This window comes from Magnolia sinica, chromosome 10, assembly GCF_029962835.1.
Source record: "Magnolia sinica isolate HGM2019 chromosome 10, MsV1, whole genome shotgun sequence".
NCBI classification, from domain to species: Eukaryota; Viridiplantae; Streptophyta; class Magnoliopsida; order Magnoliales; family Magnoliaceae; genus Magnolia; species Magnolia sinica.
Window position 1 is genome coordinate 65,038,978 of NC_080582.1, and position 24,251 is coordinate 65,063,228.

The following is a 24,251-nucleotide window of genomic DNA, read 5'->3' on the forward strand; positions in this document are numbered from 1 at the left end:
CATTTCGTGCAGTAGTCGAATTTTATTGGGAACAGACTTGCAAAAATTCACTCCCATTTTTAGGAATTCAATAACCTATGATTGGTTGAGTGTCCACGATAGATGATATTTGTCTTAAGCGTGAGAGGAATGGGGAAATTTTGTGAAATATTATAATTTGTTGTGAATGATGTCTTGTATAAAATTCATGGTAATTGAAGAACTGTTTGTGAATTGTTAATTAATTTATTTATGAATAGTGATTTCATGTGAATGGTGATTTGTTTCTGAATTGGTATCGGTCAATTTCAATCACTTCGTGCTCAATTTCACTCACTTCGCAGTCAATTTCAATCACTTCGCGGTCAATTTCATCACTTCACGGTCAATTCCACTCACTTCGTAGAGAACTTCACTCACCTCATGGTAAATTTCAATCACTTTGTAGTCAATTTCACTCACTTCGCGATCAATTTCTCTCAGTTCGGGGTCAATTTCACTCACTTCAAGGTGAACTTCACTCACTTCATGGTCAATTTCACTCACTTCACAGTCAATTTGCCTAACTTCTCGTCCAATTTCACTCACTTCACGGTCAATTTCACTCACTTCGCAGTGAACTTCACATACTTCACGGTCAATTTCATTGACTTTACGGTCAATTTCACTGACTTCGCGACGAACTTCATTCACTTCGCAGTCAATTTGCCTAACTTCTCGTTCAATTTCTCTCACTTTGCGGTCAATTTCACTCACTTTACGGTGAACTTCGCTCACTTCGCAGTCAATTTCATTGACTTCGTGGTGAACTTCACTCACTTCGTGGTCAATTTCACTCACTTCACAGTCAATTTTCCTAACTTCTCAATCAATTCACTCAGTTCGCGGTCAATTTCACTTTAGGAAGTGGAGATTTTTAGCCATCTCGCGAATTCGGTGTGCTTAACTTAGCGTAGTGTGTTGGGTCACTAAAGTAGCTCTTCCTACCCCAAAATCATATGAGATATGTCTGACAACTCATTTCGGTTTGTAAGATACATCTATAAAAAAATTTGACGGTCCAGATCATCTTTGTTTCCTATTGGGCCTTTTCTAGTCCACCTCGGCCATGGAACAGACAAAAGGGAATCAGAATTGGAAAGAGGGTGAAGAATGGAATAGGAAAAACCTAACTACGACACAATCCGGTCCCTCGACACCCAAATGGGCCACCGCCGTCTCTGATCGGTTACTCACTTCATGGTCAATTTCACTTAAGAAGCAACAAATTTCAATCAACTCGTGAATTCAGTGTGCGCAACCCTATGTAGCGTGTTGGGTCACTAAAGTAGCTCATCCCAGCCCAAAATCATATGTGATACGTCCGACAACTCATTTCAATTTGTGAGATACGTCTGTTTAAACTTTTGACGATCTAGATCATCTCCACTTCCTATCGGGCCTTTTTCTGGTCCACCTTGACCATGGAACAAATAAAAAGGGAGTCAGAATTTGAAAGAGGGGGAAGAATGGAATAGGAAAAACTTAACTTCGACACAATCCGGTCCCTCGACGTCGAAATGGGCCACCGCTGTCTCCGTTTGGTTATTCACTTCATAGTCAATTTCACTTAGGAAGTAGTCAATTTCAATCAGGTATCGGTCAATTTCACTCAGTTATCGGTGATCTATGAAATGAGCATTGTGAACAAGTCACATACATAATGATGGGATATACAGTTGGAAAAAACTAAGTGAAATTGATCACTGTGAGTAAGTAAAATACAAAAGAGGGCAATTAGGGATCAAGGGTCGACAGGACTACCGCCTATGCTGTCCAGCAAGTAGATCCGGTGGTAGTACTACCGCCCGCTAGATAGGCTAGGCAGTAGTGCCACCGGATCGGCGGTAGTATAGTCGCTCGCTGGACACACTGGGCGGCAGGGCCGCCGACCCCTTAGTTGAGTCCACTCATTTTTTATTTATTTTTGGGTTGGGTCCCATCCGAACCCTACTTACACTCCTCTTCCTATTATTAAACACCATTCTTTCACAAGCTACCTTCCAACCATTCATCCAAACCCCTCTTTCATAACCCATCTCTTCTTCCAAACTCCTCTTTCACAACCTATCTTCTTCTTCTTTCACAACCTATCTCTTTTTCCTAACCCTTCTTTCATAACCTATCTTCTTATTTCACAACCCATCTTCTACATCCAAACCCTTCTAAAACCCTTCTTCTTCCAAATCCATCTTTCTAAAACACTTCTTCTTCCAAACCCTTCTTTCTAAAACCCATCTTCTTCTTACAAACCCTTCTTTCACAACCCAACTTCTTCTTCCAAACCCATCTTTCTAAAACCTATCTGAAAGTTCCCTGGTTTGTCAATATACGTGATTGTTGAGTCAGTCAGTTCAAGTGAACTCTTAGAAGAAGGCATCAAGACCAAGCCTCAACAAAAGATGAAGGTCATGTTTAAGATCAAACCTATCAGCCATAGCCTCATCATCCAACAAACAAACCCTAACAGGTATATGACCCCATATAATCCCAACTTACCCTTAAAATGATTTGAAACATCTTCTAGTAAAGTTAGTATATATAACACCAAGAGCATAAAGGGAAGAAAAAAACTAAAACCTAAAAAATCACGAGTCTTGGTCGAGTGCATCGAACTGCAATAAAAAAAGTCTTCAGCCCATCGAACATTATTCGATATTATCGAAGTTTCACTCATTCTGTCCAGCAATAAATTGAAAAAAATGCTGGAATTATCGATTGCATTGAGTACAATTCAATATCATCGAACTTTATATTTCGATGATATCGAAGAAACCTCGATTACTTGGACCTTAAAAATCTTCCAAAGAAACAGAAAATACTCTAAGTGCTCCTCGATGACATCGAAGCCTCCTCGATGAAATCGAGAGTAAGTTATCAATAGTATCGAAGTCTATTAGATCGTATCGGAACTTACTCAATTTTGTCCAATAAGTTTTTCAAAGAAAAACTATTTTCTTCGAGTATATCGAAAATCATTCGATAGCATCGAAATTCAAACCCTCGATGAATCGAAGGGGTCCTCGAGTATATCGATCATGAGACAAAACCGCCCAGCAACCTTGTGTATTTTATTAAAGAAGATCTCGATGGATCGAGAGTCCCTCGATGAATCGAAGTGCACATCGATTCATCGAAGGATGCTCGATGAAAGATAGTCAAAATTTTTCCTGCACCCAAATATAAATCTTGTGTAGGAAGTCAATGCAATCGAAAATGGTTCGATAATATCGAAATTCAAATTTCGATAACATTGAACACCTTCGATGTCATCGATGAGTTCAAAATTCTGCCCATTTTTTACCATCGGGATCTTGCCTCTATAAATACACAAGTGTTGTTCTGGTTAAAATGAGCTAGAATCCAAGAGAGTTTGAACTGTTATTCCAAAATCTATCTACCCTCATACTCACACTCTCATTCCCATTAGAGTTCATCATTCAATCCGTTACTTGAGCATCAACTCATACCATTCATGCTTGGATTGAATTATGAACTCTAGCATTCATGAAGTTTCCAACTAATCATACTATCTTTGGAACTTTTGAATGCCTAACTCATGAGAACTTACTCTATTGATTTAAACTCCATCATTTAAATAGAAAAGATTAAAAATCCTAAACCTCATAACCTCTGACACTTCGCGAAAGCATCATCATCAAGTTACGGTTCAAGGGAGCAGAAGATTCTTCGTCATCATCGAAGATCTTCATTATGCGAGAATGGGACTTACTTTGTAAGTATTTAGAGTCTAAAAGTGTCTGAAGCTCTTTCCTTGTGTACGATTGAGATTCAGAGTTTGAGTGTCAAACTCGCCATGTCCTAGTTATAGGCCTCCGATGGGAGAATATGTTTATGTCCTTGTGTAGGACAGTTAGCCTTGTAAAGGTTGAGCCTTGTGTAGGCTCGTGTCGCCTTATGTAGGTTGCGTTGCCTTGTGTAGGCATTTAGGAACCTTGTTAAGGTGTCCTAGTTTAACCTTGTGTAGGTTGTGAAGGTTCATGATTAACTTAATTTAAAACCATTGGATAGTGAAATCTGGTACACTCTAGGAGAGAGTGCGTCCACCAAGAGTGGAGTAGGTAAGTAGCCGAGCCACTATATATGATTGTGTTTGGGATTGTTTTGAGTACATTTATCTAATTATGCTTATATTCATCATCTGTTCATAATGATGCATGATTTAGTTAATGTATAAGTATTGATAGAAATCACATCCCACACACAATATACACTATCCTTATAAGCTTTACTATTTATATATGTATCTTTTGTAAACCTATGTGAATTGGACCCTCTATTGGCTTAGAAGCCATAGAGTTACTTTGCCTTACTTTTTTTGTTTTAAAAGTTAGGCATAAGTTGTTATTAAAAGATAAAAAATTTTGAAACATTCCTATTCACCCCCCTCTAGGACACTTAGTCATACTTCGTACTTTAGTACCAGCGATTGTATCGTAATTTCACTATCTTCTTGCTTCAAACCTCCCATCTTACAAATTCTACATTTTCCTCCAAATGGGATTTATTGCAATCTTTTCCTCATTATTGTACATCATCGTGATTCTTTCTCTAATGGGGAAGAAGAGAGCAGTGAGTCGTGAAACAAGGTCGAGGAGGGACAATGAAAGCGAGCCCTTCATCACCACGGACTGAAAGAAGGGTGAGGAGGGCCACTAACAATGAAGTGAGCCCTTCATCACCACGTATTCGAAGAAGTGTCAGGAGGGCCAATGACAATGCAGCGAGCCCTTCACCACCACATCGTGAAAGGAGGATGAAGAGGGCTAATGATCGGGATGCAGGGCCTTCAGATGCAGGTCAATATCTAGGTAAAAAAATCATCTTCGAAGTCACGGTGGGAGATAATCTGTCACACCCTAAACTCGGAAACCGGGTTTACAAAATTCCAGATCGTCAAATCCGATGCCGACAGCCTCCGTAGCACCCCATTCTCGGCTTTCAGCGCCCATACGCTAGATTCCGATCCTGGGATCCTACAAGGAGGATTTTCAATGTACATTTATCTCATAAGAAGCATAACCACAGGTTTTCCCAAATTCACAAAGGTAACATCATCATCACATATCCACTAATATAAATAATAAATACAGTGCTGAAAGGGAAATACATATGTCAAAAAAATTAAAACTCTAAAAGTCCACTGAACGCTCCAAGCTCAACGCTACTGAGACCTAATGCAACCTACACGCATCTATCGTGCATAAGCTTATAGAAAGCTTAGAAGGTGGTATAAGTGTGTGCACAAGGTAAGTGACAAGTATGCAATACAATGTCATAAATCATATAATATCGAAATAAGTGAAAATACTAACAAGATCATGAATCATACGATATCAGAGTAAGTGGAAATATACTAGTAAGTCCATGAGCGCCATCAGCCATTCCAAGGCTATGTGGTGCAAGGCATGAATACTAACAGCCATATCAATGTAGAAACACGGCAACCCAAAATGCCATATGCCAAGGATACAATGCAATATGCGGTGCGAATGAAATGACCAAGCTAGAGTGAAGTCGAGATGATAGTACGTAGTATCGTAGGCTATGGGGTCCATCATAAGGGACTTCTATCCAAACCAGTCCCATACCTAAATTTGGATAGCCAGACTCATTATAGTAGACTCCTGATCTCAGGTTAGTCGCATACCCCAACCAAAATCCTTGTCATTATGAAGGTACACAACAATTAGTTGCGTACCACCAGCCCTAGTGGATAGTGAATGAATGAATGAATGAGTATGCAACTCCTACTCAATAAGTCTACATATCAGTACGGTTCCTCTCTAGGAAATCACCGGGGTCTAGTACACTCCAACTAGATTGCCGCCCCATCGTGCGCAACAAGGTGAGTGGAAGAGACCTCACTATCTGCCTGCGAATATCGGGCCCGGCTCGTCGATAGCGGACCCATTTCTCTAGCTGGTCAAACTCAGCCTAGCATTACCCCCTCCTCTCGGGTAGGTAACGCTGCACCTCATTCCAATAGACCACGACACAGTGGGAGACGCGGCATAATGGTATACGACCCTCATGCGCTCATGCATCCACTCGGTCTAAATGTTGGAGCAACCTCTAGAACCAAGAGGGTTTAGGAAATTTCACACAAGGATATCTATAGCACCCCATGTAGAACAGATTTTTGGTATCCCATCTGGCCATCTACATCCACGATATACCTGTGGAAGCTACGACCCTGATGTCGTTAAGGCGTACGGTAATCATAATCACACAATGCGAGAAACATGAGTCACACAGTCCAATCATGCATCAATCCTACACATACTGTGTGCTCATATGAGATAATCTCCGCCTATTAGGAAGTCTCATAACAACATGCCATATGGCATATGCAATGGTCCATCACGTCTCATAATAAACATGCGGATGATGCGTATAGGCATGTATTATGATGCTATGCTATCACATACTCATAATCGGTATCGACAATCGGCACCCATAATCTGCATCGATAATTGGCCTAACAAAGGGCCTAAGGAAAGGTCATAATGTAGACATTTAACCGTCATTGTCCATCAATGTGGGCATTCAACCAACATTGCTCTCAAGGAGTTGCCCACATAGAGCCTAACATATAGTGGGCCATGATCTCACACAAGGGCCTAATATACATCACATTGGGCCATAAATACATCACATCGGGCCATAAATACATCACATCATGCTTTATTTATGGCCACAATTACATCACAATGGGCCCCATACAATCACAATGGGCCACATACAATCACAATGGACCACGTACAATCACAATGGGCCACATCACATGGAACTAACACATCACTATGGGCCGCTGATACAGGCCTAACACACATCACTATGGGCCACAACATACGGGCCTAATACACATCACTATGGGCTGCTCACATGGGCCTAACACATCACTATGGGCCGCTCACACAGGCCTAATACACATCACTATGGGCCGCATCACATGGGCCTAATACACATCACTATGGGCCACATCACATCGGCCTAACACACATCACCACGGGCTACTCACACGGGCTTAACACACATTGCTACGGGCTGCTCACACGGGCCTAACACACACCACTATGGGCCACATACAATCACAATGGGCCATGTACAATCACAATGGGCCACATATAATCTCAATGGGCCTTACACAAGGGTCTCAGACATCAAGTGGACTGCATCACATGGGCCTTATACATCACATCAGGCCTCATATAAACACATCGGGCCGCATTGCATGGGACTAATACACATCACTATAGGCCACATCACATGGGCCTAACACGCGTCACTATAGGCTGCTCACACGGGCTTAACACACATCGTTATGGGCCGTTCACACGGGCCTAACACACATCACTATGGGCCACATCACATGGGCCTAACACATCACTATGGGCCACTCATATGGGCCTAACACACATCACTATGGCCCACATCATATGGGCCTAACACACATCATTATAGGCCGCTCACACGGGCCTAACACACATCACTATAGGTCGCTCACATGGGCTTAACACACATCACTATGGGCAACATCACATGGGCCTAATACACATCACTATGGGCCGCTCATGTGGGCCCAACACATCACTATGGGCCACTCACACGGGCCTAATCACATCACTATGGGCCACATCACATGGGCCTAACACACATCACATGGGCCTAGAATACAACTCAATGGGCCATGCCCAAAAGGGCCATAAATACACAACAGGTGGGCCCTACACATGGGTCCAATATACATAACAGGTGGGCCCTGCACATGGGCCTCATACATGTCAAGTGGGCTGCATCAATGGGCCGCACCAATGGGCCTCATATACATCAAGTGGGCCGCATCAATGGACGGCATAAATATACAATATTCATCATGGCGGGCTGCACAAATGGACGGTGTAGATATACAATACATGCATCAATGGTAGGCCCTTGGACGGTGCGAATATAGAATACATACACCAAGGTGGGTCCAATCACATGGGCCTAATATATATAATAGGTGGGCCCCGCATACGCAGTGAATGACCCCCACCAGATGGGCAGCGTGGGTACATACATTGCAGTGGAGCCCACGATAGAGTCTAAACATTGTCCATGTAAATCAGCACTGCCCAAACATTGTCCAGCACTATCCAGCACAATCTGGATGGTGTGGATGAAATAAATACATCATGGGGGTCCCATGCTAGCAAAATAGATGGATGACTTAGAGAAGTACATGCATCACGGTGGACCCTTGAGATGGAGGTTGGAGTGAAGCAGATGCATCAAGGTGGGGTCCACGTCCCCTTACTGGACGAATGGAGTAGATATAAAACAATTACATCAAGGTGGGTCCCACCCCCACACATGCCACACATGTGGGGTGGGCTCCCATCTCCAAACGGATGGACGGCATATAAAATACATACATCAATGGTCGAATCCCACCATCCAGTAGATTGGACGGTGGGGTTATAAAATATTTACATCTCGGTGGGGTCCACATCACATGGACGGTGGTGACCCAACACGCACATCATCAAGTGGGCCCCACGTGGCAGGGATGAAACTCATACATCACAGGTAGGCTGCACCAATCACCATCTAAGGATGGATGGTGTGAGTATAATACATCCATCAAGGTGGGGTCCACGTACACGTGGCCCACCAACACATACATCAAGGTGGCCTTACGTACATCAGGGCCCACCATCCCGTACACATGGACGGTGTGGGTATACAACAGAATAAGGTGGGTTTCCACAGTCCAGACAGTGGATGGTGGGGATATAAAATATATACACCACATGGGGTCCACATGTATAGCAGATGCATCTAGGTGGGACCCACACGGATGGATGGTGTGGGTGTAACACATACATCAGCGGGACCCACAGAACTGTTGCCGTCAGAATAGCAGCCACGTGAGATGGATGGTCTGGTATAACACATACCTCATGATCGAATGCACAGAACTTACTGTGTGAGACAACAACTGCTGCATGCAATGGATGGACGGTTTGGGTCTCGCACATAAATAATGTGGGCCCCACAACTGATGACCAACATGGGTAAAACACATACATCACACGGCCTCAAGGCCTGGATGGTATGGATTTCACACATACATTGCGTGGGGTCCACAAATCAAGATAATGTTTGTGATTCCCTTCATCTAGGGCCTGTCAAAATCTAGCAACAAGTGGGCCTCATGATCGAATGGTCTAGTTCAGGTGGGCCACGCTCCATTACAAAAAGGGAGAGAGAGAGAGAGAACGGTGGAGATGGGAGGGACCCCGCCACTATGGGTCCCTCTTTGATATAAGGCATATCATGGTCAATGTTTAACATGGATTTTGGATCATGATTTTTGCTATTTTCTTTATGATTGTGGGGTGTAATATGAAGGTGTTGGCTCCACCTCGAGGTGTGATAGATCACACCTCAGATTGCCCATGAAATGGTACCAAAAAAGGGAGGCCCATAGGGGTGGGCGGTCCACCTTGTTGGACCGTCCAACCCACATGTATGGAGGGAAAACATAAATTTCAGGTTGGTTTTTGTAACGACCTTGGAATTTTTGTGCTAATCCTTCCTTAAGTAGTTGTTTTTGGGGTAATTAGCGCTATACTTGATTGCTTGTGAAATTCGCATCAATCACTTTAAATTGTATCTGCATGGCTCTAAACTTTTAGATTAGTTAGCGCTACGTTACTCTGAAATCTGGGATCCATCGCTAAATCCAGTTGTTTTGGAAAATTTTTGGAAGATCTGGATCGGACCTGGACTGCGCGTCGAAAGTCCGATAGCGATGATCTTAGGCTGTTGCGGTCACCGAGTTGGGCTTGACCATCACCTCGAAAATCAAGTCCATGTGATGTTCTGGGTCGATTTGATTGAGTTCGGAGTGAAGAGTGTGAGAACGGTTGGATATTTATTAAGTTTTTATAAAATCTGAGTCATGTCGCTTGCGCGATGATTTTAAGCTATATGACCATTGGATTTTGACCCAATTTCACCCTCTGATCAGGGAAGGTGGCCCAGGCATATCCTTGTTCTTGTGGACCTAATCGAGATTCCGTGACTGTTGAATTGAGTGTGGTCCGCCACGGCTGATCTGAAGAGCCGTTCGGTACGAAAACTCAGCTTGACCTAGATCCATGGTCAATGAGCTTAAGTCCGACCTTTCGTGGTTATAGGCCCACTAGAAGTGCTTCGTTGGATCGTAAGAGGCGGGTTTTGGTTATAACCTAGGTATACCTTGTCCCTGGGGTTATTTCCATCAAAGTTAGGCCTATTTATAGTCCTTAAACCCTAGCTCTCTTTTCCATACGAATTTTCTCTAACCCTAGCTTGGAAAGAGAGTGGAAAAGAGAGAGAAAGTGAGAGAGATAAGTTGGTGAATCATCTTGGATTCTTCTTTGTTCTTCTTCATCTTTGAACCTTCACTTTGAATCATTATTCTGACGGTTCTGAGTTCATTTTGGGGTAAGTTAACCTAACCCTAATCTGTGTTAGAGCTTAGATTAGTCTTGGTGTTGTTGTATCTCATTTCTATCCTTGTTTTAGGGTATTCTATCGCCGTTGACGAAGACAACTCGTCTAAATCAGTTCGGTGTTCTTTCCTTGCTTAAGGTGCTGACTTTAAGTGTATAGGTTATGGTTTTCAAGGCTTTCAATGCTAGTGAATGATTTATTCTTGTTATGGATGAGATTTCGCATGACAAATGTTGTGTTTACGTTGCTTTCCTGTTATGCATGTGTTATATTGAGATTTGTGTATTCTATGTGTATGTATAAAGTACCGTATACATATAAAATATGCACCTATGGTTGCCATGATTATTCGTCATGTATGTATGCTAGATGTGTGTATGACAACTCCTTGGTAAAAGGAACTGTCTAAATGCATGTATTTCAACAAACGTCATGTATGTTGTTCTATGTATGCTAAGTGTTTGTAGAAATGCATGAATGATCTAAAGTGTAATTTATTACACTAATTGCGGGCGTTGAGAAGTGATTCTCAACACTCCTATTGATGTGCATGATTTCCTTTATGCAAGTTACATTCCATGTTATTTAAATTCAAGCACTGCTTGTGCTTACATTTATGTTAAGTTGATATTCCTCAAGTGCTTATGTACCATGATTTAAGTTGTTGTTCCATTACTGTTTTACATTCCATATGAATATCTGTTGTAGTGTAAGGTATGTGGGACTATGCATTAGTCTAGGAAATCGGTAATCGACTCTATGTTCGTGGTTGAGGTTGCTTTCACCACGTAGGACGTATTAGACGAACCCGAGCCGTATTAGAGTTGTCGGCAGTGGTTTGGCCACGCGGAGTGTTTGCGCACTCTATGTCGCTCAACTCAATGTGCGCTCGTGCTAGTCGAGTTCGTCAAGTAACCCGATTGTCCGATGTATGTTCACCATGTATGGACGCTACTGCTTGAATCTAGGGTACCGAACTTACCAGTGAAATCCTATTAACCATGGTACCTCGATCCGCTAAGACTCATGAGCCGGACATGGTGGTATGGGACACCGTGGTCGAGCTGTCGGCCTAAGCTGGGGTGACGAGCCTCCCCATAGTGACCAGTGAGCAACCAAACTCGTGAGCCGATTATGGTGGTATGGGACACTATATTCGTGCTATCGGCCTACATAGATTGGTGACGAGCCCTTTGTAGTGACCTCGAGCATATCTGGATACCGCAGTGAGGTGACGAGCCGAACTGTGGTAGTAAAGGTGTGAAAGGCGTGCATTGATTGGTGATGAGCCCTTTGCTGCGACCTCAAATATATGATCGTATGAGATGTCTAGGATTGACGACCCTAGTATGGATCATTGTTTGGATGGTGATATGAGGAAGGTATCTTAGCTTCCCAATCCTACTGTATGAAACGGACTAATAATAACTTGGTAATCATATCCATGCACTGCATTTGCATGTGCTTTGTAGATGTGGCGCACTTTGAGGCGATGTCATGCGTAACGTAAGATGAAGATGCTGAGGGTGTACGCGTGAGGGCACGCATCATTTTGCATACATCCTTGCATTAATAAGAGTACTTAGGATGTATTTAATTGTTCTGCTTTATCATTACTGTTTGATTGAACTGATAACATGTTAACCAGTGCCTTATTGTTCCACTGAGTTGATCACTCACTCCCACGTTCTGGGGCGGTGTTAAACACCCACCAGACTCTGTCTTAAGTTCTGATGTTGTAGATGTTGATGCGACTTCTGAGGCAAAGCGGGAGATGGATGATGATGAGGCTGCTTTCTCTTATATGCAGTTTTCAGACGGGTTCTAGCGAGCTTGTTCTGATGCGCGGGACTCTGGGCTTATTTTTGGGAATTTAAATGATGTAACTTGATACTTATAATTTTGTTAAGTAACACTTTCATACGACCTGGTTTGTATATGTACTTCAGGGATTTACACTTGTACACATATAATTTTCTATAAGTCTTCCGCTTGCTTTATTCACTTATCCCTGAATCATATCTGTGTTTTGGCTTAATCTATTCCATGTTTTATGCACTAATACAGTCAACATACATCTATCATTAAATATGTTGCATAAGTGATGTTTTGGAACTCGGGAGCTGAGTTATGCTCGACCCCCGAATTTCAGGGCGTTACAGTTTCTCTAAGCGGTGGGCCACTTTTGTGGACCCCAACTTGCTGTATTTTATGAAAAAAATACTAAACATCCATTTTCCCCATCCTAGATGAAGTTTGGGCCCACCTTATTGGATAAACATTGCATGGACAACAACATTTCACTCTAGATAGATTGTAATCCTACAGTTAATTAAAATATTTTTGAGTATCCAAAAATTTTAAAAATTTGTAGAGACATGTCCCACCCATGGTAGGACCCACCTACCAATTTTTGGGGCTAAAGGACCCCTGTAAACACCATGACAGGGGCTGGACCGGCCCACCTGGCTGGGATGCCCAGGTCCAACAGATTTTCTAGATAAATTGTAATCCTGAATTAAAATAAAATACTTATGATAGTCCAAAAATCATAAAATTTTGTGGAGGTGTATTCCACCCATGAAAGGACCACCCTATAAATTTTCAGGGCCATCGGGTCCCTGTACTATCTGTGGTGCAGCCTGGAGTGGCTTACCAGGCTAGGACGCCCAGGATGGGGCGTCCAGCCTTGGCTGGCCATCCAGGCCACATTGTGGGCCCACCTTGATGAATTGTATTATCCCCTCTTCCATACAATCTTGATCCATGTGGTACATCACCACCTCCCTCTTTAGTTTCCATTTTTAGGGTCCATTTGGGTGAGTTTTGGGCCAATTACCTAGGCCCATAGGGCTGCCTACATATCGGACGCCCAGCCCATTGGACTGCTGCCGTACATCCAGTCCAGCAGCTTGACCCACCTTATTTATGTGTCTAACCTACTCCCTTCATTTGGTGGACCCCCTATGACATGTATGGGTCACCGGGAACTAAAATGAATATATAAAGTAATTAATTTTTGAATTTCCAGCAAGCGAAATTGTGGGTGGGCTGGAATTTCAGCAATAGGCCCATGGTTGCTGCCCATAAATGAATGTTTTGGGGTAGCATGGTCCACCAAATTTGGGGACATTATTACACATATCTTGCCCTATTTTAGTTAGATTTTTAGGCTTAAGTAGTGTATATTTAAGACTCATTCCAATTAGATTTTTATTGGACTAGTCTTCTTTAGTTATTTGTTGGATTTTCCTAGGCTCATTATCTTGAAACTTTTAATAGGCCCAGTGGACCCTTGGGGCCTATATTTATCATGCCATTGTGATGAGTTTTATGGGCCAAATATTGAAGTAGTTGGGCCTTAGCTTGCCCATTAAAATAAATCCATACTTGGGCTGAGATGTGAGGCCTAACTTACTTGTTTTAAATATAAGTATTACCCATATGATGGAATAATTGGATGCCCATTAGGCCCACTACAATGAGTAGTCTCATAATCTTTATGGTTGGGCCCAAACCTTGCTTAAGGGCCCACCATATTGCCTAAGTATTGGGCTTAATGTATGGCCCACTAGGCCATGGATTGCTTAGGCCTTGGGCTTTTGCTTTATATACGTGTAGGTAGCGGGCTACCTTTTGGGACCCAGTTGAGGTTGGATGCCCTCCTTGGTAGCCCCAAGGTAGGCCCATAGGGTTCTTATAGGTGGTTGAAGGCCCACCTTGGACCCTTGTTAGGACCACTTCTTCTTGGGCTTTATAACTAGCTTAACTTGTGGGCTACCCCAAAGTATTGGGCCCCCACTAGAGGACTTCTCCTTAGAGTACTTGATTATGTATCTAGACCCTATCCCTCCTTAGGAAGGAGGAGTATGATCCACGTCATCACCACCGAGTAGTGTACTTACACCATTATGACCCATATGCATCATCTGCGTGAATGGATTGCATTGTGTGTGGTCATTGGTTGACATGATACAGGGATGGAGTTTCTCCTCTTGTGCACATCGAATGCTTGAAGTTAGTGCATGATATGTATTCGTGATTCATGCATTGGTATCACATTTTATGATGATAATGCCCTTGCTTCATCAGGGCCTTACCTCCACATGGACATTTGTGGATGGCCGTATGTGTGGACACCGAAAATGTTACTTAAGCATACAGGGTGCATAGGATGCCCATGGGTGAAATTCTCAAAACTTACATGGTACCAAGGATCTGCCCTAATGTCATGACCGAGTGAAAACTATGAGCGTATGAGGGCCTTATACCATTAGGCCGCGACTCCCATTATCGTGTAGTCAGTTGGCTAGGGGTGTGGCCTTACCCGCCTCGTGTAAGAAGGCATTACTAGGCTGAGTCTGACCAACTCGTAAATGGGTCCACTACTGTCAAGCCTTATTGGTGATTCGTTGTCCACAAGCAGGTAGTGAGATCTCTTACCCTTGTTTGACTGTGCGGGTCTAGAGAGCGGCAGACATCCAGAAGTGTACTAGACCTCGGTGATTTCCTTATGATTGAAAATGTACTTGATATATGGATTTGGATATGAGCACTAGCATCACTTTGCATTGCATTCGCATCGGCTATATAAGGCCCTTTATGCATCGCCTTAGTAATGCGCCCAATACTCATTACATTATATTCATATTAAGCCTCGATAAGGCTAGTGATATTATCATTGATCATGTTTCCTCTCCTCCTATTATTCATCTATGCATTATTATCATACACCTTCATCGTAGCGGCAGATCTTGGATTAGAGTTGAGCTGAGGACCCCCAGTGTTGCAAATGTTCTTCCTACTTCTTTTGCTATCAGATGTATTCCTTTTCTACTTTATACTTGTAAAAGTTCAAATTCATAGTGGATTTTATGATGTGTGCCTTTCTTATTCTCAGATATATTTGTTGTGATCTTGGGTATGATCATATTGGAAATGGTTATACGATTATGGAAATCCTCCTTATGGGATCCCAGGATCGGAACCTGCCTCAGGAGCTGAGAATGGGGTACTACGGAAGTTGTTGTGGCTAGAACCGGCTATCGAGTTCCTTGTGAGTCCGATTACCGAGTCTGGGGCGTGACAGGAGTTGGTATCAGAGCATAGCAAGTAATTTTGGAATAACTTAGGATAACATCGCATGTCTATTAAAGCATAGGACAAGTAGTGTCCCGAGATCCTTCTTCCGCTCCATATTGAGTCTGTAATTGTCCTGATTCCTTGTGTCGTCGTTATTTTGTAGACGATGTCACCTAAACGTGGCACCCGTGGTCATGGTACATGTGGTTAAGGCACCCATGGCCGAGGTACCCATGGTAGAGGCACTCTTGATACCCGTTTTACTCGAGCACATCCCGCTCGCGTCTGAGGATCCGATTCCCGAGGTCCTGATTCAGCCTGTTCCTCCTGTAGCCCCTGTTTATCCTGTAGCACTTGTTGAGCCTGTGGCGCCTATTCCTCCAGTTGCTCCAGCTCCCCCGTCGATTTCCCCTTCTCAGCCTGTTGTTCTAGTTACAGAGGATCCTGCTCTATCAGCCACACCCGTGCCTCCACCAGAAGCGAGTGCTTTTCTGACAGTGCCTATAGGTGCCAAATATTTTCAGTAGCTGATGCAGCTTGTTGCTACCGCATTGCAGACTGGTCAGCTTGCAGCCGCTCCAATTTTCAATCAGAGTGATTTGTCATGCACTAATGCTATTTTCAGAGAGTTTAGACAGCATGACCCTTCGAGATTCAGGGGTGATCCCAACCCATCTGTCGCTGAGGCATGGTGCACTAAGATCGTGAGGATTTTCGACACTATGCAGTGTCTAGCCGATCAAACGGTATCCCTTGTGACTTATCTTCTTTAGGGTGAAGCTCGTCATTAGCGGTCGTCCGTATCTAGGATGGTCGGGCCAGGTTTTGTTTGGACCTTGGAGGAAGTCGTGGTTCATTTCGACCAAAAATTCTTCCTCGAGCATGTTCAGATTCAGAGGGCGATTAAGTTTAAGACCCTAGTTCAGGGTGATTTGTCGTATCACAGTATAAAGCCCATTTCTTGGCCTTGTTTAGATTTGCTCCTCATCTCACCAGTGATGAGAAGATGAGGGCTCGTCTTTTTGTGGTTGGCTTGCGTCCTGCCCTTCGTAGCTGTGTGTTGGGGCATTGTTTGGAGATGTTTGATCAGGTTGTCCATCGGGCATTGGTTTATGAGGAGGACTAGTGATCAAGGTCAAATATTGCATATCAGACCCCAGTAATTGCCTAAATTGACGTACATGATGAGGCTTAATGGAGTGTTTTACTCGTGTTTTTATTACAGGATGAAATCAGGAGTGTGTATTGAAAATTGATGTTAAAGGCATGGATTTCATGATCCAAAGTCTCCAGAGCACGGGATGGACTCCAGAGAACCAATAATGAAGATTTTACACGCCTGGGATCTGAGGAAAGCAAGCCAAAGGGGCCCGAAAAGGGTCCAGAATGCAAGATCACATGGTTCCCGCTATCCGATCAGTTCGAAACTTAATACATGGGATGAGGGCCGTAAATTAACTGTACATATTAAATTTCAACCATTGAAGATCTCGGGAAGTGGTCCAACGGACAGATCAGCCTATTAATCTCCAATTTGGGGCCCACCTGATATTTGGAACTGCCTCAACCTTGGTATTGACGGCTAAATTACCATGATAAAGAGGATGGACGGATTAGATTTCTCGAAATCATCACAGTGGACCCCATATGTATAATGTATGTACATAGTGCACATGTGCACTATCGGAGCACCGAACGAACTAAAGTCGGTCAGCGCCGCTGACCCGACTTTCCTTTTCAAAAACAGAAATTTCCGTTTCCAGCGTCTCCGCAAGCCGATCGCGGTCGTCGGTTGTGGGGCCCACCTAGTGTCCAAATGGACAATCCAAACCGTCCATCCGCTTCCTGGGGCAGTTATAACCATCGCCTAGAATTCCGTTTGGTTCCATACATATGTACGGACGTTGATCGCTGAAAAACGCAAAACGGACGGTGAGTTCAAAACTCTGTGGGCCACCGTAACTCTAACTCGAAATTGGGCATTCCTAGCCATTTTTTCATCCTCCATGCAATGGACGGAGTGGATTATTGAAATAATTATCAAAATGGGTCCCACCATCACAACAGCAGCGGGTTTCGCGTCCGCGTAACGGACGGTCGCTAACCGTTCATCGTGTAGAAGGGCTCAATATCTACAAAACCATGTTTTCCGTTTATGCTCATGCGTGCACACGTGCGTGATACAGAGGCCACAAACAGGCCGTCTTGTGACGTTCAAAACTGATCTTTTTGTATTTTCTTCTCTGGGCCGTGTCAATGGACATTCAAAACCACCCATTCTTGACTGAAATTTCATCCTGAATCCAATGGATGGGGTGGATTTTCCAGAAAACACCTCTGTGGGGCCCACCGATCAAGGCTGCGAAAAATTGCACTTCGAGTCCTTCTACGACTCTGCCACCGACCCCAGCCATCCAGCAGCTATAAAAGGGGAGTTTTGGACGTGGGAAAGGCATTGAGAACCAGGGGATTCCAGATCTGGAGCAAGGGAGAGAAGAAAGAGAAGAAAGAGAAGAAAGAAGAGAAAGAGAGATTGTTTGGTTTGACGTTTCTTTTATGAATTTTATTTAATATTTTTTATGGATTTTATGGGTCACTAATCTCTCAGCTAGGGCTGAGATGAAGCCCCTAATTTGATTAGCTCTTGTATTGGTTGATTTACTTTGAATTTCAATTAATTTGTTTCTTTCTTTAAGTGGGCTTTATGGGTTTAAATTCTATACTTCTCCATCTATGAACTTGATTAAAGTATATATATATGGATGTTGTTTGGATGCTTATTATAGGTGCTTGTGTCTGATCAAGAACAAGTTTCCTATAGAGGAAGAAACAGGGTGCTTTAATGAATGTACATTCCATGTACCCGACCAAGGATATGGGATATGTCATTCATGGCATTGCTTAAAGGAATTAGACAGTTTGTATGCCCGATTAAGGACACAGATTGTGCTTTCTCTGTATAAGTGATATCAATCTAGATCAAGGTGAATCAACAGACAAAACAAGGGTTAGGATAATTAGGGGTGGATTCGAAAGTCCTAGTGCTCTCTCTCTGATTGAATTTTCTTCCCTGTTCTTAATTAATTGTTTTTCATAAAATTGTGCTTAGTAATTCATTCCATTATTTGTTGGATTAGTTAAGGAGAATCATAGATTTGAATTGTGATGACCAGTCCTCGTGGGAACGATCTCGTAATACGTACCGTATCTGCATCTGATTCGTATACTTGCGAGTTTAAAAATCATTTAAATCGTGTTGGTTTAAATAAAACATCAACTAGGCTATGACCCAGAGATCAATAGAGTAGAGTTCCGGTGGAAACTGGCAGAGGAGAACACCATCAGCAGAGACGGAGGAGCAGATCAGAGTTTAGACAGCCTGCGGTTCAGACAGTAACTTCATCATCATCAGCAGCACTGCCAACCGCTTCATCTTTCGGTCCCTTTTTTCGTGTTTACTTCGGTTATAGACAGGCCGAGCATCGGAGGTGTGATTGCCCTCTCCCCATACAGCATTAGAGGCCACCGCAGTTGCCTTCTCCTCGTCCTCCTCAGCAGTAGCAGAGAGTGCAGCTTCCAACCGCCGCTCCTAGGGCTTCTCCTCAGTAGTAGAGGCAGCCAGGTAGACCTCCGTAGCAGAGATAGTAGCAGTAGAGACAGCAACAGCCGCAGAGGGGATATCAATAGGTCTAGTCCCTGGGTCGAGTGTGTATTGCAGCTCAGCTGGTACAGACTCAGGATTCGCAGTCTTCCGGTTCACTTTTCCTACCAGCTCAGGGCCAATTTTATTCAGCGTAGCAAGCACCAGGACAGGACCTGCAGTCGTCGACCGGCGGAGTCATCGAGGGTATTCTTATTTCTGCTTACGTCGCTCACGTTTTATTTGATTCTGGTGCCTCTCATTCTTTTGTGGCCGAGCAGTTTTATCGATCGACCGGTATTCCATCGGAGTCCGTGTCAGAGGCCTTGGCCGTTTCGACTCCCATGGGGAAGTCCGTTGTGTTGACCCTTCACTGCCTTTCTTGTCCAGTGTTAGTAAGCGATATGTTCCTTCCTACCGATCTGTTGATGATGCCGATGACAGGTTTTGATGTTATTCTGGGTATGGACTGGCTTGCAGAGTAATGTGTTGTCTTAGACTGTGCCGCGAGGATAGTCACGTTTCACATTCCGGGCTTGTCAGTGTTCCAGTTTGTCGCCGAATCCAGGGGAGAGCCGTTGTCTAGTTTCTTAGCTTTGTCATCAAGGATTCTGCGGCAAGGTGTATTGAGCAGCTGCCAGTTGTTTGTAAGTACCTGGATGTATTTCAGGAGATCCCGGGTTTACCGCCACGTCAGCAGGTGGAGTTTCAGATTAATCTAGTGCCCGGTACCTCGCATATCTTAAAGGCCCCCTATCGGATGGCACCATTGAGTTGAGGGAATTGTAGGAGTAGTTGGATGAGCTTCGGGAGTTACGTTTCATTCGTCCCAGCAGTATACCTTGGGGAGGCTCGGTATTATTTGTGAAGAAGATCGTTGTAACTCTATGTAGACTATCGTGAGCTCAATAGAGTCACCATCAAGAGCCGATACCCGTTTCCCCGTATTGATGATCTGTTCAACCAGTTGTAGGGTGCACTGTATTTTTCCAAGATAGACTTGCGCTCCAGTTACCATTAGATTCGAGTCCGAGAGGAGGACATTCTGAAGACGGCTTTCCTGACACGCTATTTTCACTTCAAGTTTCTAGTCATATCGTTCGGACTGACCAATGCGCCCGCCGTATTCATACAGCTGATGAACGAGGTCTTCATGCCGTCCCTCGATCAGTTCGTAGTGGTATTCATTGATGACATTCTTGTATATTCGAGGACCCAGGAGGACCATGTTGAGTACTTGCAGATTGTGCTAGAGACCCTCCGTGCCCACCAGTTGTATACAAAGCTAGAGAAGTGCGAGTTTTGGCAGGAGGAGGTGAAGTTCCTCGATCACGTAGTGATGAGGGAGGGTGTCGATGTGGACTCCTCGAAGGTGGATACAGTGCGTCAGTGGGGCCAACCCACGAACGCATCTGAGATCCATAGCTTCCTTAGTCTAGCAGGATATTATTAACGGTTTATTGAGGGTTTATCTTGTATTGCAGCACTGCTGACCCGATTGACGCAGAAGGGTATTGAATTCATCTGAAGTGACGCCTGCGAGGAGGTATTTACAGAGTTGAATGACCACCTCATGTCTGCTCCTGTTCTCACTCTTCCTGATAGGAGTGAGGGTTTTGTTGTATTCACCGATGCCTCTAGAGTCGGCTTGGGTGCTGTAATAATGTAGCACAAAAAGCTAGTGGCATACGGCTCACGCCAGCTCAAGGTTCATGAGCTGAACTACCCCACCCATGATCTGGAGCTTGCAGCGATTGTCTTCGCACTGAAGGTGTGGAGGCATTATCTATATGGGGTCAGGTTCGAGCTCTTCTCGGATCATAAGAGCTTGAGTTTTATTTTCGTAGTCCGAGTTGAACCTGCGTCAGAGGCGATGGATGGAGCTGTTGAAGGACTATGATTTTGATCTTCTGTACCACCCGAACAAGGCAAACATGGTGGCGGATGCACTTAGCCGTCAGCCACGGGGCCTGGTGGCTCAGATGATAGTGCGAGAGTGGCAGATGCTCGAGGATGTGTCAGAGTATGACTTTGAGTTCGGTCTACATTCTTCTATTGTTCAACTTTTAAGCTTGTCGATTCAACCCTCTTTAGTGGCTAGGGTGATCGAAGCTCAGTAGTCGGATGAGTCACTTCAGAAGTACCGAGCAGAGGTTACAACCATGGAGTAGTCAGAGTGGCAGATTGGTTCCAATGGTGGATTACGCTTCAGAGGCCGATTATATGTCCAAGATGTGCTAGAGTTGCATCGTGATTTGATGACCGAGGCACATCGATCGAGACTTACTATTCACCCGAGCTCCACGAAGATGAATCGTGATATGAGGAGGCAATACTTTTAGCTGGGGATGAAGCACCAGATTGCTAGTTTTGTGGCCAAGTGTGACACATGCCAGCATGTCAAGGCCGATCACCAGAGACCTCTTAGTCCTTTACAGCCGTTGAGCGCTCCAGTGTGAAAATGGAAACATGTATCAATGGACTTCATCGCAAGTTTGCCGAGGACTCAGCGTGATCACGATACCATCTGGGTTATCGTCGATCGTCTGACGAAGTTGGCTCATTTCATTCTGGTGCGTGCTTCCTGGTCGATGGACCGACTTGCAAAGGTGTTCATTGAGGAGATAGTAAGACTGTACGACATCCCAGTTTCGATCATTTCAGACCGAGACTCTAGATTATATCTCATTTTTGGAGGAGTTTCTAACAGGCGATGGGAGTCACTTTGCGTCTTAGCACCGCTTATCATCTGTAGACAGATGGGCAGACGGAAAGGGACAACCAGATCCTTGAGGATATGTTCAGAGCTTGTGTGATTGATTTTGTTGGCAGTTGGGATGAGCATTTGCACCTCGCCGAGTTCTCATATAATAACAGCTATCAAGAAACTATCGGCATGGCTCTTTTTGAGGCACTTTATGGCAGACCGTGCAGATCTCCTAGCTGTTGGAGCGAGGTTTGAAAGTATCGTCTCTTAGGTCCCGAGCTTGTGCAGCAGATGTCAGAGGTTATTGATGTTATCATGTAGAGGATGCACACAGCTCGGAGTCGGCAGAATAGTTTTGTTGATCATCGGTGTCGACCCCTCGAGTTCACAGTCGGGGACATGATATATCTCAAGGTCTCGCCTATGAAAGACGTGGTTCATTTTGGTGTGAAGGACAAGCTTGCCCTGAGATTCATTGGACCTTTTGAGATTACTGATCGCGTGGGCGCTGTGGCATATAGGTTTGCCTTACCTCCTGAGTTATTCGTGATCCGCGACGTATTCCATGTTTCTATGTTATAAAAATGTGGGTCAGACACTATTCCTGTGATTGATTGGCAGCCACTCAAGGTCCATGAAGATGCTTCCTACATTGAGCAGCTGATTCGTATTCTTGATCGGAAGGATCAGGTCCTCAGGATCAAGGTCATTCCCTTGGTGAAGGTAAAATGGGGTCATCATTCGGAGGCCGAGGTGTCTTGGGAAAGTGAGGTCGAGATTAGAGAGCGTTATCCTCATTTGTTCGATGATGATGTTTGTGTATTTTTATTATTTTGGTTTTATCAATTTTAAGGATGAAATTTCTTTGTTGGTGAGGAAGATTGTAATACCCAACCTGAGATTTTTTGTGTGTGTATGTGTGTGTAGGTATGCATTTCATTTCTCTTGGTCTCACGGTCTTACCAGTTGAATCCCAGCAACCCGCCACCCTTGGATAATGTTTGCGGTCATCCTTGAGTCCGGTCACGTAGACCCGAATCGAATTGACCTGAGACCTATGCCATCTTGTTCGCATCGTTGTTGCGGTTCCAACGACATGTCTTGTGCATCCATCCAATATATGGATCAAAAGTTATAAAATTACATAGTATGACCTTTAATCATGTAGTCCACTTTTGTGCAATGCATGTGGACCACCTCCTTGGCATAAGTCCCTATACACATCACACATGCACCATACAAATTCTATGAAAAACACCACCCACCTCAACACACACTACACAAGCCTACCCTAAGCCTAAACATTATAAACTCCTCTCTATGCAATGATGACCTCTCTTACAAACTCATCATGACCCCTTTCTCTCTCTTTATCTTTCTCATTTCCCTCCATTTTCCTGCATTTGATAGCAACCTCTCCCAACGTCCATTTTTTCCTCTTTTCTCCAGCCCTCTAATCCCCAACATACTTCCAATCCCACCATTAAAAATAAACCTCTTCTTAGGCTGAAGATCTTCATGGTGTAGAAGTTTGGAGGCTTGCTTTGCATGTGGGTGAATATAAATTTTTAATTTCTTTCCTGACCTTTAATCTTCTCTTTTCTTCATAAATCGATGATATGGGACCCACCAATCCATGGTGGGGATCCCATTTGACCCCATGGATGTAGCCTTTTGGCCCATCCTACATGCATGTCATGATACATGATGGGGCCATTCTCTATAGATCCCATCATGATGTATTGTATTATCTACTTCATTCCAAGGGCATCTAGACCCTAGAAGTCATGTTGGGATATTTTAGGAATGGATCATGCATGCATTGGTTTATTGTTGCATGTACAATGTACATAGTTGTATGGATGAGATTGAATCTTAGGAGGGCCCATTAGTGGCGAGGCCCTACCCCCATGGCCGGGTTATATTTCTTTTTCTCCTTTCTCTTATTTTTGTGGATGATGATGTGTGTGGCCCACTTGGTGGGCCCAGGATGTCCCAAAATTCAGTAAGGGTGGGACGCCCCTACCACCTTATTCCATGGTTTTTGGACACCCTAAGTTAATGCATGCAAGTGTCCAGACCTTAGTTCATATCTGGACATGTGTGGGGCCCACTAAGGAAGTCTACATACCCTTTTAATTAATGAGATTATTGAGATATAGGCTGATTTGTCCAGCCATGTATTGTTGTCCAAAACTCTGGACTGTTGCATGGACTGTCATAGTCAATGTTTGGCATGGTTTTTGGATTTTGATTTCTACTATTTTCTTTATGATTGTGGGGTGTAATATGAAG